Source organism: Myxine glutinosa, chromosome 4 (assembly GCF_964187855.1).
Source record: "Myxine glutinosa chromosome 4, kmMyxGlut1.1, whole genome shotgun sequence".
NCBI classification, from domain to species: domain Eukaryota; kingdom Metazoa; phylum Chordata; class Myxini; order Myxiniformes; family Myxinidae; genus Myxine; species Myxine glutinosa.
Window position 1 is genome coordinate 146436682 of NC_136264.1, and position 15575 is coordinate 146452256.

The window sequence follows — 15575 nt, forward strand, 5'->3', positions numbered from 1 at the left end:
AACCACTTTTCGCACTTGGCTAGCATTGAAAGTGACTTTTTGCACTTGTGCTTGTGTTGCAAAACCACTTTTTGAACTTGTGTTAGCGTTGCAAAACCACTTTTCCCAATTGTGTTGGTGTTACTAATCCACTTTCCACACCTGCGCTCGTGTTGCAAATCCACTTTTCACACTTGTGTTGGCGTTGAAAACCACTTTTTGCACTTGTGTTGGTGTTGCAAAACCACTTTTCGCACTTGTGCGAGCATTGAAAACTATTTTTTGCACTTGTGCTTGTGTTGCAAAACCACTTTTCGCACTTGTGTTGGCGTTGAAAACCACTTTTTGCACTTGTTTTGGTGTTGCAAAACCACTTTTCGCACTTGTGCTGGCATTGAAAGCGACTTTTTGCACTTGTGCTTGTGTTGCAAAACCACTTTTTGCACTTGTGTTAGCGTTGCAAAACCACTTTTCCCACTTGTGTTGGTGCTAATAATCCACTTTCCACACCTGCGCTCGTGTTGCAAATCCACTTTTCACACTTGTGCTGGCGTTGAAAACCACTTATCGCACTTGTGTTAGTGTTACAAAACCACTTTTCGCACTTGTGTTGGTATTGACAAACCACTTTTCACACTTGTGTTGGTGTTGTAGAATCACTTTCTGCACCTGCGCTCGTGTTGCAAAGCAACTCTTCGCACTTGTGTTGGAGATGCAAAACCTCTTTCCGCACCTGTGCTGGCATAGAAAACCACTTTTCGCACTTGTCTTAGTGTTGCAAAACCAATTTCGACACTTGTGTTAGTACTGCTAAACCACTTTCCACACTTGTGCTGGCGTTGAAAACAACTTTTCACACTTTTGCAAGTGTTGCAAAACCACTTTTCATACCTGTGTTGGCATTGAAAACCACTTTTTGCACTTGTGTTGGTGTTGCAAAACCACTTTTCGCACTTGTGCGAGCATTGAAAACGATTTTTTGCACTTGTGCTTGTGTTGCAAAACCACTTTTCGCACTTGTGTTGGCGTTGAAAACCACTTTTTGCACTTGTTTTGGTGTTGCAAAACCACTTTTCGCATTTGTGCTAGCATTGAAAGTGACTTTTTGCACTTGTGCTTGTGTTGCAAAACCACTTTTTGAACTTGTGTTAGCGTTACAAAACCACTTTTCCCAATTGTGTTGATGTTACTAATCCACTTTCCACACCTGCGCTCGTTTTGCAAAGCCACTTTTCACACTTGTGTTGGCGTTGAAAACCACTTTTTGCACTTGTTTTGGTGTTGCAAAACCATTTTTCGCACTTGTGCTAACATTGAAAGCGACTTTTTGCACTTGTGCTTGTGTTGCAAAACCACTTTTCGCACTTGTGTTAGTGTTGCAAAACCAATTTCGACACTTGTGTTAGTATTGCTAAACCACTTTCCGCACTTGTGCTGGGGTAAAAAACCACTTTTCGCACTTGTGCTCGTGTTGATAACCACTTTTTGCGCTCTTGTTATTGTTCAAAACAACTTTTCGCACATGTGTTAGTGTTCAAAAACCATTTTCCGCACTCGTGCTCGTGTTGATAACCACTTTTCGTGCGCTTGTTCGTGTTCAAAACCTCTTTCCGCACCCATGCTGGCATTGAAAGCGACTTTTTGCACTTGTGCTTGTGTTGCAAAACCACTTTTCGCACTTGTGTTAGTGTTGCAAAACCAATTTCGACACTTGTGTTAGTATTGCTAAACCACTTTCCGCAGTTGAGCTGGGGTAGAAAACCACTTTTCGCAATTGTGCTCGTGTTGAAAAACACTTTTTGCGCTCCTGTTAGTGTTGCAAATCCACTTTTCGCACTGTGTTAGTGTTGCAAAACCACTTTTCGCACTTGTGTGAGTGTTGCAAAACCATTTTCCGCACTCGTGCTGGTGTTGATAACCACTTTTCGCGCTCTTGTTCATGTTCAAAACCACTTTCCACACTTGTGCTGGCGTTGAAAACAACTTTTCGCACTTTTGCAAGTATTGCAAAACCACTTTTCACACCTGTGTTGGCATTGAAAACCACGTTTTGCACTTGTGTTGGTGTTGCAAAACCACTTTTCGCACTTGTGCTAGCATTGAAAACGACTTTTTGCACTTGTGCTTGTGTTGCAAAACCACTTTTCACACTTGTGTTGGCGTTGAAAACCACTTTTTACACTTGTTTTGGTGTTGCAAAACCACTTTTCGCACTTGTGCTAGCACTGAATGCGACTTTTTGCACTTGTGCTTGTGTTGCAAAACCACTTTTCGCACTGTGTTAGTGTTGCAAAACCACTTTTCGCACTTGTGTGAGTGTTGCAAAACCATTTTCCGCACTCGTGCTGGTGTTGATAACCATTTTTTGCGCTCTTGTTATTGTTCAAAACCACTTTTAGCACTTCTCTTTGTGTTGCAAAACCACTTTTCGCACTTGTGCTAGTGTTGCCATGCCATTTTCTGCACTTGTGCTAGAGTTGAAAACCACTTTTTGCACATGTGTTGGTGTTGCAAAACCACTTTTTGCACTTGTGTTAGCGTTGAAAACCACTTTTCGCACATGTGTTAGTGTTGAAAAACCATTTTCCGCACTCGGGCTGGTGTTGATAACCACTTTTCGCGCTCTTGTTCGTGTTCAAAACCACTTTTCGCACTTGTGTTAGTGTTGAAAACCATTTTCTGCACTCGTGCTCGTGTTGATAACCACTTTTCGCGCTCTTGTTCACGTTCAAACCACTTTCCACACTTGTGCTGGCGTTGAAAACAACTTTTCTCACTTTTGCAAGTGTTGCAAAACCACTTTTCTTACCTGTGTTGGCATTGAAAACCACTTTTTGCACTTGTGTTGGTGTTGCAATACCACTTTTCGCACTTGTGTTGGCGTTGAAAACCACTTTTTGCACTTGTTTTGGTGTTGCAAAACCACTTTTCGCACTTGTGCTAGCATTGAAAGCGACTTTTTGCACTTGTGCTTGTGTTGCAAAACCACTTTTTGCACTTGTGTTAGCGTTGCAAAACCACTTTTCCCACTTGTGTTGGCGTTGAAAACCACTTTTCGCACTTTTGCAAGTGTTGCAAAACCACTTTCTACAATTGTGCTGGCGTTGAAAACCACTTATTGCACTTGTGTGAGTGTTGCAAAACCACTTTTCGCACATGTGTTTGTGTTGAAAAACCATTTTCCGCACTCGTGCTCGTGTTGATAACCACTTTTCGCGCTCTTGTTCATGTTCAAAACCACTTTCCACACTTGTGCTGGCGTTGAAAACAACTTTTCTCACATTTGCAAGTGTTGCAAAACCACTTTTCATACCTGTGTTGGCATTGAAAACGACTTTTTGCACTTGTGCTTGTGTTGCAAAACCACTTTTCGCACTTGTGTTGGCTTTGAAAACCACTTTTTGCACTTGTGTTAGCGTTGCAAAACCACTTTTCCCACCTGTGTTGGTGTTACTAATCCACTTTCCACACCTGCGCTCGTGTTGCAAATCCACTTTTCACACTTGTGTTGGCGTTAAAAACCACTTTTCGCACTTGTGTTAGTGTTGCCATACCACTTTCTGCACTTGTGCTGGCGTTGAAAACCACTTTTCGCACATGTGTTAGCGTTGCAAAACCATTTTCCGCACTCGTGCTCGTGTTGCTAACCACTTTTCGCGCTCTTGTTCATGTTCAAAACCACTTTCTACAATTGTGCTGGCGTTGAAAACCACTTATCGCACTTGTGTGAGTGTTGCAAAACCACTTTTTGCACTTGTGTTGGTGTTCACAAACCACTTTTCACACTTGTGTTGGTGTTGTAAAACCACTTTTCACACTTGTGCTGGTGTTGAAAACCACTTTTCGCACTTTTGCAAGTGTTGCAAAACCACGCTCCACAATTGTGCTGGAGTTGAAAACCACTTATCGCACTTGTGTTAGTGTTGCAAAGCCATTTTCCACACTCGTGCTGGTGTTGATAACCACTTTTTGCGCTCTTGGTATTGTTCAAAACCACTTTTAGCACTTCTCTTAGTGTTGCAAAACCACTTTTCGCACTTGTGTTAGTGTTGCCATACCATTTTCTGCACTTGTGCTGGCGTTGAAAACCACTTTTCGCACATGTGTTGGTGTTGATAACCACTTTTCGCGCTCTTGTTCATGTTCAAAACCACTTTCCACACTTGTGCTGGCGTTGAAAACAACTTTTCGCACTTTTGCAAGTATTGCAAAACCACTTTTCACACCTGTGTTGGCATTGAAAACCACTTTTCGCACTTGTCTTAGTGTTGCAAAACCAATTTCGACACTTGTGTTAGTACTGCTAAACCACTTTCCACACTTGTGCTGGCGTTGAAAACAACTTTTCACACTTTTGCAAGTGTTGCAAAACCACTTTTCATACCTGTGTTGGCATTGAAAACCACTTTTTGCACTTGTGTTGGTGTTGCAAAACCACTTTTCGCACTTGTGCGAGCATTGAAAACGATTTTTTGCACTTGTGCTTGTGTTGCAAAACCACTTTTCGCACTTGTGTTGGCGTTGAAAACCACTTTTTGCACTTGTTTTGGTGTTGCAAAACCACTTTTCGCATTTGTGCTAGCATTGAAAGTGACTTTTTGCACTTGTGCTTGTGTTGCAAAACCACTTTTTGAACTTGTGTTAGCGTTACAAAACCACTTTTCCCAATTGTGTTGATGTTACTAATCCACTTTCCACACCTGCGCTCGTTTTGCAAAGCCACTTTTCACACTTGTGTTGGCGTTGAAAACCACTTTTTGCACTTGTTTTGGTGTTGCAAAACCATTTTTCGCACTTGTGCTAACATTGAAAGCGACTTTTTGCACTTGTGCTTGTGTTGCAAAACCACTTTTCGCACTTGTGTTAGTGTTGCAAAACCAATTTCGACACTTGTGTTAGTATTGCTAAACCACTTTCCGCACTTGTGCTGGGGTAAAAAACCACTTTTCGCACTTGTGCTCGTGTTGATAACCACTTTTTGCGCTCTTGTTATTGTTCAAAACAACTTTTCGCACATGTGTTAGTGTTCAAAAACCATTTTCCGCACTCGTGCTCGTGTTGATAACCACTTTTCGTGCGCTTGTTCGTGTTCAAAACCTCTTTCCGCACCCATGCTGGCATTGAAAGCGACTTTTTGCACTTGTGCTTGTGTTGCAAAACCACTTTTCGCACTTGTGTTAGTGTTGCAAAACCAATTTCGACACTTGTGTTAGTATTGCTAAACCACTTTCCGCAGTTGAGCTGGGGTAGAAAACCACTTTTCGCAATTGTGCTCGTGTTGAAAAACACTTTTTGCGCTCCTGTTAGTGTTGCAAATCCACTTTTCGCACTGTGTTAGTGTTGCAAAACCACTTTTCGCACTTGTGTGAGTGTTGCAAAACCATTTTCCGCACTCGTGCTGGTGTTGATAACCACTTTTCGCGCTCTTGTTCATGTTCAAAACCACTTTCCACACTTGTGCTGGCGTTGAAAACAACTTTTCGCACTTTTGCAAGTATTGCAAAACCACTTTTCACACCTGTGTTGGCATTGAAAACCACGTTTTGCACTTGTGTTGGTGTTGCAAAACCACTTTTCGCACTTGTGCTAGCATTGAAAACGACTTTTTGCACTTGTGCTTGTGTTGCAAAACCACTTTTCACACTTGTGTTGGCGTTGAAAACCACTTTTTACACTTGTTTTGGTGTTGCAAAACCACTTTTCGCACTTGTGCTAGCACTGAATGCGACTTTTTGCACTTGTGCTTGTGTTGCAAAACCACTTTTCGCACTGTGTTAGTGTTGCAAAACCACTTTTCGCAGTTGTGTGAGTGTTGCAAAACCATTTTCCGCACTCGTGCTGGTGTTGATAACCATTTTTTGCGCTCTTGTTATTGTTCAAAACCACTTTTAGCACTTCTCTTTGTGTTGCAAAACCACTTTTCGCACTTGTGCTAGTGTTGCCATGCCATTTTCTGCACTTGTGCTAGAGTTGAAAACCACTTTTTGCACATGTGTTGGTGTTGCAAAACCACTTTTTGCACTTGTGTTAGCGTTGAAAACCACTTTTCGCACATGTGTTAGTGTTGAAAAACCATTTTCCGCACTCGGGCTGGTGTTGATAACCACTTTTCGCGCTCTTGTTCGTGTTCAAAACCACTTTTCGCACTTGTGTTAGTGTTGAAAAACCATTTTCTGCACTCGTGCTCGTGTTGATAACCACTTTTCGCGCTCTTGTTCACGTTCAAACCACTTTCCACACTTGTGCTGGCGTTGAAAACAACTTTTCTCACTTTTGCAAGTGTTGCAAAACCACTTTTCTTACCTGTGTTGGCATTGAAAACCACTTTTTGCACTTGTGTTGGTGTTGCAATACCACTTTTCGCACTTGTGTTGGCGTTGAAAACCACTTTTTGCACTTGTTTTGGTGTTGCAAAACCACTTTTCGCACTTGTGCTAGCATTGAAAGCGACTTTTTGCACTTGTGCTTGTGTTGCAAAACCACTTTTTGCACTTGTGTTAGCGTTGCAAAACCACTTTTCCCACTTGTGTTGGCGTTGAAAACCACTTTTCGCACTTTTGCAAGTGTTGCAAAACCACTTTCTACAATTGTGCTGGCGTTGAAAACCACTTATTGCACTTGTGTGAGTGTTGCAAAACCACTTTTCGCACATGTGTTTGTGTTGAAAAACCATTTTCCGCACTCGTGCTCGTGTTGATAACCACTTTTCGCGCTCTTGTTCATGTTCAAAACCACTTTCCACACTTGTGCTGGCGTTGAAAACAACTTTTCTCACATTTGCAAGTGTTGCAAAACCACTTTTCATACCTGTGTTGGCATTGAAAACGACTTTTTGCACTTGTGCTTGTGTTGCAAAACCACTTTTCGCACTTGTGTTGGCTTTGAAAACCACTTTTTGCACTTGTGTTAGCGTTGCAAAACCACTTTTCCCACCTGTGTTGGTGTTACTAATCCACTTTCCACACCTGCGCTCGTGTTGCAAATCCACTTTTCACACTTGTGTTGGCGTTAAAAACCACTTTTCGCACTTGTGTTAGTGTTGCCATACCACTTTCTGCACTTGTGCTGGCGTTGAAAACCACTTTTCGCACATGTGTTAGCGTTGCAAAACCATTTTCCGCACTCGTGCTCGTGTTGATAACCACTTTTCGCGCTCTTGTTCATGTTCAAAACCACTTTCTACAATTGTGCTGGCGTTGAAAACCACTTATCGCACTTGTGTGAGTGTTGCAAAACCACTTTTTGCACTTGTGTTGGTGTTCACAAACCACTTTTCACACTTGTGTTGGTGTTGTAAAACCACTTTTCACACTTGTGCTGGTGTTGAAAACCACTTTTCGCACTTTTGCAAGTGTTGCAAAACCACGCTCCACAATTGTGCTGGAGTTGAAAACCACTTATCGCACTTGTGTTAGTGTTGCAAAGCCATTTTCCACACTCGTGCTGGTGTTGATAACCACTTTTTGCGCTCTTGGTATTGTTCAAAACCACTTTTAGCACTTCTCTTAGTGTTGCAAAACCACTTTTCGCACTTGTGTTAGTGTTGCCATACCATTTTCTGCACTTGTGCTGGCGTTGAAAACCACTTTTCGCACATGTGTTGGTGTTGATAACCACTTTTCGCGCTCTTGTTCATGTTCAAAACCACTTTCCACACTTGTGCTGGCGTTGAAAACAACTTTTCGCACTTTTGCAAGTATTGCAAAACCACTTTTCACACCTGTGTTGGCATTGAAAACCACGTTTTGCACTTGTGTTGGTGTTGCAAAACCACTTTTCGCACTTGTGCCAGCATTGAAAACGACTTTTTGCACTTGTGCTTGTGTTGCAAAACCACTTTTCACACTTGTGTTGGCGTTGAAAACCACTTTTTACACTTGTTTTGGTGTTGCAAAACCACTTTTCGCACTTGTGCTAGCACTGAATGCGACTTTTTGCACTTGTGCTTGTGTTGCAAAACCACTTTTCGCACTTGTGTTAGTGTTGCAAAACCAATTTCGACACTTGTGTTAGTATTGCTAAACCATGTTCCGCACTTGTGCTCGTGTTGATAACCACTTTTTGCGCTCTTGTTATTGTTCAAAACCACTTTTCGCACTTGTGTTAGTGTTGCCATACTATTTTCTGCACTTGTGCTGGCGTTGAAAACCACTTTTCGCACATGTGTTGGTGCTGCAACACCACGTTTTGCACTTGTGTTAGCGTTGAAAACCACTTTTCGCACATGTGTTGGTGTTGAAAAACCATTTTCAGCACTCGGGCTGGTGTTGATAACCACTTTTCGCGCTCTTGTTCGTGTTCAAAACAACTTTTCGCACATGTGTTTGTGTTGAAAAACCATTTTCCGCACTCGTGCTCGTGTTGATAACCACTTTTCGCGCTCTTGTTCATGTTCAAAACCACTTTCCACACTTGTGCTGGCGTTGAAAACAACTTTTCTCACATTTGCAAGTGTTGCAAAACCACTTTTCATAGCTGTGTTGGCATTGAAAACGACTTTTTGCACTTGTGCTTGTGTTGCAAAACCACTTTTCGCACTTGTGTTGGCGTTGAAAACCAATTTTTGCACTTGTGTTAGCGTTGCAAAACCACTTTTCCCACCTGTGTTGGTGTTACTAATCCACTTTCCACACCTGCGCTCGTGTTGCAAATCCACTTTTCACACTTGTGTTGGCGTTGAAAACCACTTTTCGCACTTGTGTTAGTGTTGCCATACCACTTTCTGCACTTGTGCTGGCGTTGAAAACCACTTTTCGCACATGTGTTGGTGTTGCAAAACCACTTTTTGCACTTGTGTTAGCGTTGAAAACCACTTTTCGCACATGTGTTAGTGTTGAAAAACCATTTTGCACACTCGGGCTGGTGTTGATAACCACTTTTCGCGCTCTTGTTCGTGTTCAAAACAACCTTTCGCACATGTGTTAGTGTTGAAAAACCATTTTCCGCACTCGTGCTCGTGTTGATAACCACTTTTCGCGCTCTTGTTCATGTTCAAAACCACTTCCACACTTGTGCTGGCGTTGAAACAACTTTTCTCACTTTTGCAAGTGTTGCAAAACCACTTTTCATACCTGTGTTGGCATTGAAAACCACTTTTTGCACTTGTGTTGGTGTTGCAAAACCACTTTTCGCACTTGTGCGAGCATTGAAAACGATTTTTTGCACTTGTGCTTGTGTGCAAAACCACTTTTCGCACTTGTGTTGGCGTTGAAAACCACTTTTTGCACTTGTTTTGGTGTTGCAAAACCACTTTTCGCACTTGGCTAGCATTGAAAGTGACTTTTTGCACTTGTGCTTGTGTTGCAAAACCACTTTTTGAACTTGTGTTAGCGTTGCAAAACCACTTTTCCCAATTGTGTTGGTGTTACTAATCCACTTTCCACACCTGCGCTCGTGTTGCAAATCCACTTTTCACACTTGTGTTGGCGTTGAAAACCACTTTTTGCACTTGTGTTGGTGTTGCAAAACCACTTTTCGCACTTGTGCGAGCATTGAAAACTATTTTTTGCACTTGTGCTTGTGTTGCAAAACCACTTTTCGCACTTGTGTTGGCGTTGAAAACCACTTTTTGCACTTGTTTTGGTGTTGCAAAACCACTTTTCGCACTTGTGCTGGCATTGAAAGCGACTTTTTGCACTTGTGCTTGTGTTGCAAAACCACTTTTTGCACTTGTGTTAGCGTTGCAAAACCACTTTTCCCACTTGTGTTGGTGCTAATAATCCACTTTCCACACCTGCGCTCGTGTTGCAAATCCACTTTTCACACTTGTGCTGGCGTTGAAAACCACTTATCGCACTTGTGTTAGTGTTACAAAACCACTTTTCGCACTTGTGTTGGTATTGACAAACCACTTTTCACACTTGTGTTGGTGTTGTAGAATCACTTTCTGCACCTGCGCTCGTGTTGCAAAGCAACTCTTCGCACTTGTGTTGGAGATGCAAAACCTCTTTCCGCACCTGTGCTGGCATAGAAAACCACTTTTCGCACTTGTCTTAGTGTTGCAAAACCAATTTCGACACTTGTGTTAGTACTGCTAAACCACTTTCCACACTTGTGCTGGCGTTGAAAACAACTTTTCACACTTTTGCAAGTGTTGCAAAACCACTTTTCATACCTGTGTTGGCATTGAAAACCACTTTTTGCACTTGTGTTGGTGTTGCAAAACCACTTTTCGCACTTGTGCGAGCATTGAAAACGATTTTTTGCACTTGTGCTTGTGTTGCAAAACCACTTTTCGCACTTGTGTTGGCGTTGAAAACCACTTTTTGCACTTGTTTTGGTGTTGCAAAACCACTTTTCGCATTTGTGCTAGCATTGAAAGTGACTTTTTGCACTTGTGCTTGTGTTGCAAAACCACTTTTTGAACTTGTGTTAGCGTTACAAAACCACTTTTCCCAATTGTGTTGATGTTACTAATCCACTTTCCACACCTGCGCTCGTTTTGCAAAGCCACTTTTCACACTTGTGTTGGCGTTGAAAACCACTTTTTGCACTTGTTTTGGTGTTGCAAAACCATTTTTCGCACTTGTGCTAACATTGAAAGCGACTTTTTGCACTTGTGCTTGTGTTGCAAAACCACTTTTCGCACTTGTGTTAGTGTTGCAAAACCAATTTCGACACTTGTGTTAGTATTGCTAAACCACTTTCCGCACTTGTGCTGGGGTAAAAAACCACTTTTCGCACTTGTGCTCGTGTTGATAACCACTTTTTGCGCTCTTGTTATTGTTCAAAACAACTTTTCGCACATGTGTTAGTGTTCAAAAACCATTTTCCGCACTCGTGCTCGTGTTGATAACCACTTTTCGTGCGCTTGTTCGTGTTCAAAACCTCTTTCCGCACCCATGCTGGCATTGAAAGCGACTTTTTGCACTTGTGCTTGTGTTGCAAAACCACTTTTCGCACTTGTGTTAGTGTTGCAAAACCAATTTCGACACTTGTGTTAGTATTGCTAAACCACTTTCCGCAGTTGAGCTGGGGTAGAAAACCACTTTTCGCAATTGTGCTCGTGTTGAAAAACACTTTTTGCGCTCCTGTTAGTGTTGCAAATCCACTTTTCGCACTGTGTTAGTGTTGCAAAACCACTTTTCGCACTTGTGTGAGTGTTGCAAAACCATTTTCCGCACTCGTGCTGGTGTTGATAACCATTTTTTGCGCTCTTGTTATTGTTCAAAACCACTTTTAGCACTTCTCTTTGTGTTGCAAAACCACTTTTCGCACTTGTGTTAGTGTTGCCATGCCATTTTCTGCACTTGTGCGAGAGTTGAAAACCACTTTTTGCACATGTGTTGGTGTTGCAAAACCACTTTTTGCACTTGTGTTAGCGTTGAAAACCACTTTTCGCACATGTGTTAGTGTTGAAAAACCATTTTCCGCACTCGGGCTGGTGTTGATAACCACTTTTCGCGCTCTTGTTCGTGTTCAAAACCACTTTTCGCACTTGTGTTAGTGTTGAAAAACCATTTTCTGCACTCGTGCTCGTGTTGATAACCACTTTTCGCGCTCTTGTTCACATTCAAACCACTTTCCACACTTGTGCTGGCGTTGAAAACAACTTTTCTCACTTTTGCAAGTGTTGCAAAACCACTTTTCTTACCTGTGTTGGCATTGAAAACCACTTTTTGCACTTGTGTTGGTGTTGCAATACCACTTTTCGCACTTGTGTTGGCGTTGAAAACCACTTTTTGCACTTGTTTTGGTGTTGCAAAACCACTTTTCGCACTTGTGCTAGCATTGAAAGCGACTTTTTGCACTTGTGCTTGTGTTGCAAAACCACTTTTTGCACTTGTGTTAGCGTTGCAAAACCACTTTTCCCACTTGTGTTGGCGTTGAAAACCACTTTTCGCACTTTTGCAAGTGTTGCAAAACCACTTTCTACAATTGTGCTGGCGTTGAAAACCACTTATTGCACTTGTGTGAGTGTTGCAAAACCACTTTTCGCACATGTGTTTGTGTTGAAAAACCATTTTCCGCACTCGTGCTCGTGTTGATAACCACTTTTCGCGCTCTTGTTCATGTTCAAAACCACTTTCCACACTTGTGCTGGCGTTGAAAACAACTTTTCTCACATTTGCAAGTGTTGCAAAACCACTTTTCATACCTGTGTTGGCATTGAAAACGACTTTTTGCACTTGTGCTTGTGTTGCAAAACCACTTTTCGCACTTGTGTTGGCGTTGAAAACCACTTTTTGCACTTGTGTTAGCGTTGCAAAACCACTTTTCCCACCTGTGTTGGTGTTACTAATCCACTTTCCACACCTGCGCTCGTGTTGCAAATCCACTTTTCACACTTGTGTTGGCGTTGAAAACCACTTTTCGCACTTGTGTTAATGTTGCCATACCACTTTCTGCACTTGTGCTGGCGTTGAAAACCACTTTTCGCACATGTGTTAGCGTTGCAAAACCATTTTCGGCACTCGTGCTCGTGTTGATAACCACTTTTCGCGCTCTTGTTCATGTTCAAAACCACTTTCTACAATTGTGCTGGCGTTGAAAACCACTTATCGCACTTGTGTGAGTGTTTCAAAACCACTTTTTGCACTTGTGTTGGTGTTCACAAACCACTTTTCACACTTGTGTTGGTGTTGTAAAACCACTTTTCACACTTGTGCTGGTGTTGAAAACCACTTTTCGCACTTTTGCAAGTATTGCAAAACCACGCTCCACAATTGTGCTGGAGTTGAAAACCACTTATCGCACTTGTGTTAGTGTTGCAAAGCCATTTTCCACACTCGTGCTGGTGTTGATAACCACTTTTTGCGCTCTTGGTATTGTTCAAAACTACTTTTAGCACTTCTCTTAGTGTTGCAAAACCACTTTTCGCACTTGTGTTAGTGTTGCCATACCATTTTCTGCACTTGTGCTGGCGTTGAAAACCACTTTTCGCACATGTGTTGGTGTTGATAACCACTTTTCGCGCTCTTGTTCATGTTCAAAACCACTTTCCACACTTGTGCTGGCGTTGAAAACAACTTTTCGCACTTTTGCAAGTATTGCAAAACCACTTTTCACACCTGTGTTGGCATTGAAAACCACGTTTTGCACTTGTGTTGGTGTTGCAAAACCACTTTTCGCACTTGTGCTAGCATTGAAAACGACTTTTTGCACTTGTGCTTGTGTTGCAAAACCACTTTTCACACTTGTGTTGGCGTTGAAAACCACTTTTTACACTTGTTTTGGTGTTGCAAAACCACTTTTCGCACTTGTGCTAGCACTGAATGCGACTTTTTGCACTTGTGCTTGTGTTGCAAAACCACTTTTCGCACTTGTGTTAGTGTTGCAAAACCAATTTCGACACTTGTGTTAGTATTGCTAAACCACTTTCCGCACTTGTGCTCGTGTTGATAACCACTTTTTGCGCTCTTGTTATTGTTCAAAACCACTTTTAGCACTTCTTTTCGTGGTGCAAAACCACTTTTCGCACTTGTGCTAGCACTGAATGCGACTTTTTGCACTTGTGCTTGTGTTGCAAAACCACTTTTCGCACTTGTGTTAGTGTTGCAAAACCAATTTCGACACTTGTGTTAGTATTGCTAAACCACTTTCCGCACTTGTGCTCGTGTTGATAACCACTTTTTGCGCTCTTGTTATTGTTCAAAACCACTTTTAGCACTTCCCTTAGTGGTGCAAAACCACTTTTCGCACTTGTGTTAGTGTTGCCATACTATTTTCTGCACTTGTGCTGGCGTTGAAAACCACTTTTCGCACATGTGTTGGTGTTGCAACACCACGTTTTGCACTTGTGTTAGCGTTGAAAACCACTTTTCGCACATGTGTTGGTGTTGAAAAACCATTTTCAGCACTCGAGCTGGTGTTGATAACCACTTTTCGCGCTCTTGTTCGTGTTCAAAACAACTTTTCGCACATGTGTTTGTGTTGAAAAACCATTTTCCGCACTCGTGCTCGTGTTGATAACCACTTTTCGCGCTCTTGTTCATGTTCAAAACCACTTTCCACACTTGTGCTGGCGTTGAAAACAACTTTTCTCACATTTGCAAGTGTTGCAAAACCACTTTTCATAGCTGTGTTGGCATTGAAAACGACTTTTTGCACTTGTGCTTGTGTTGCAAAACCACTTTTCGCACTTGTGTTGGCGTTGAAAACCAATTTTTGCACTTGTGTTAGCGTTGCAAAACCACTTTTCCCACCTGTGTTGGTGTTACTAATCCACTTTCCACACCTGCGCTCGTGTTGCAAATCCACTTTTCACACTTGTGTTGGCGTTGAAAACCACTTTTCGCACTTGTGTTAGTGTTGCCATACCACTTTCTGCACTTGTGCTGGCGTTGAAAACCACTTTTCGCACATGTGTTGGTGTTGCAAAACCACTTTTTGCACTTGTGTTAGCGTTGAAAACCACTTTTCGCACATGTGTTAGTGTTGAAAAACCATTTTGCACACTCGGGCTGGTGTTGATAACCACTTTTCGCGCTCTTGTTCGTGTTCAAAACAACCTTTCGCACATGTGTTAGTGTTGAAAAACCATTTTCCGCACTCGTGCTCGTGTTGATAACCACTTTTCGCGCTCTTGTTCATGTTCAAAACCACTTCCACACTTGTGCTGGCGTTGAAAACAACTTTTCTCACTTTTGCAAGTGTTGCAAAACCACTTTTCTTACCTGTGTTGGCATTGAAAACCACTTTTTGCACTTGTGTTGGTGTTGCAAAACCACTTTTCGCACTTGTGCGAGCATTGAAAACGATTTTTTGCACTTGTGCTTGTGTGCAAAACCACTTTTCGCACTTGTGTTGGCGTTGAAAACCACTTTTTGCACTTGTTTTGGTGTTGCAAAACCACTTTTCGCACTTGTGCTAGCATTGAAAGTGACTTTTTGCACTTGTGCTTGTGTTGCAAAACCACTTTTTGAACTTGTGTTAGCGTTGCAAAACCACTTTTCCCAATTGTGTTGGTGTTACTAATCCACTTTCCACACCTGCGCTCGTGTTGCAAATCCACTTTTCACACTTGTGTTGGCGTTGAAAACCACTTTTTGCACTTGTGTTGGTGTTGCAAAACCACTTTTCGCACTTGTGCGAGCATTGAAAACTATTTGTTGCACTTGTGCTTGTGTTGCAAAACCACTTTTCGCACTTGTGTTGGCGTTGAAAACCACTTTTTGCACTTGTTTTGGTGTTGCAAAACCACTTTTCGCACTTGTGCTGGCATTGAAAGCGACTTTTTGCACTTGTGCTTGTGTTGCAAAACCACTTTTTGCACTTGTGTTAGCGTTGCAAAACCACTTTTCCCACTTGTGTTGGTGCTAATAATCCACTTTCCACACCTGCGCTCGTGTTGCAAATCCACTTTTCACACTTGTGCTGGCGTTGAAAACCACTTATCGCACTTGTGTTAGTGTTACAAAACCACTTTTCGCACTTGTGTTGGTATTGACAAACCACTTTTCACACTTGTGTTGGTGTTGTAGAATCACTTTCTGCACCTGCGCTCGTGTTGCAAAGCAACTTTTCGCACTTGTGTTGGAGATGCAAAACCTCTTTCCGCACCTGTGCTGGCATAGAAAACCACTTTTCGCACTTGTCTTAGTGTTGCAAAACCAATTTCGACACTTGTGTTAGTACTGCTAAACCACTTTCCACAC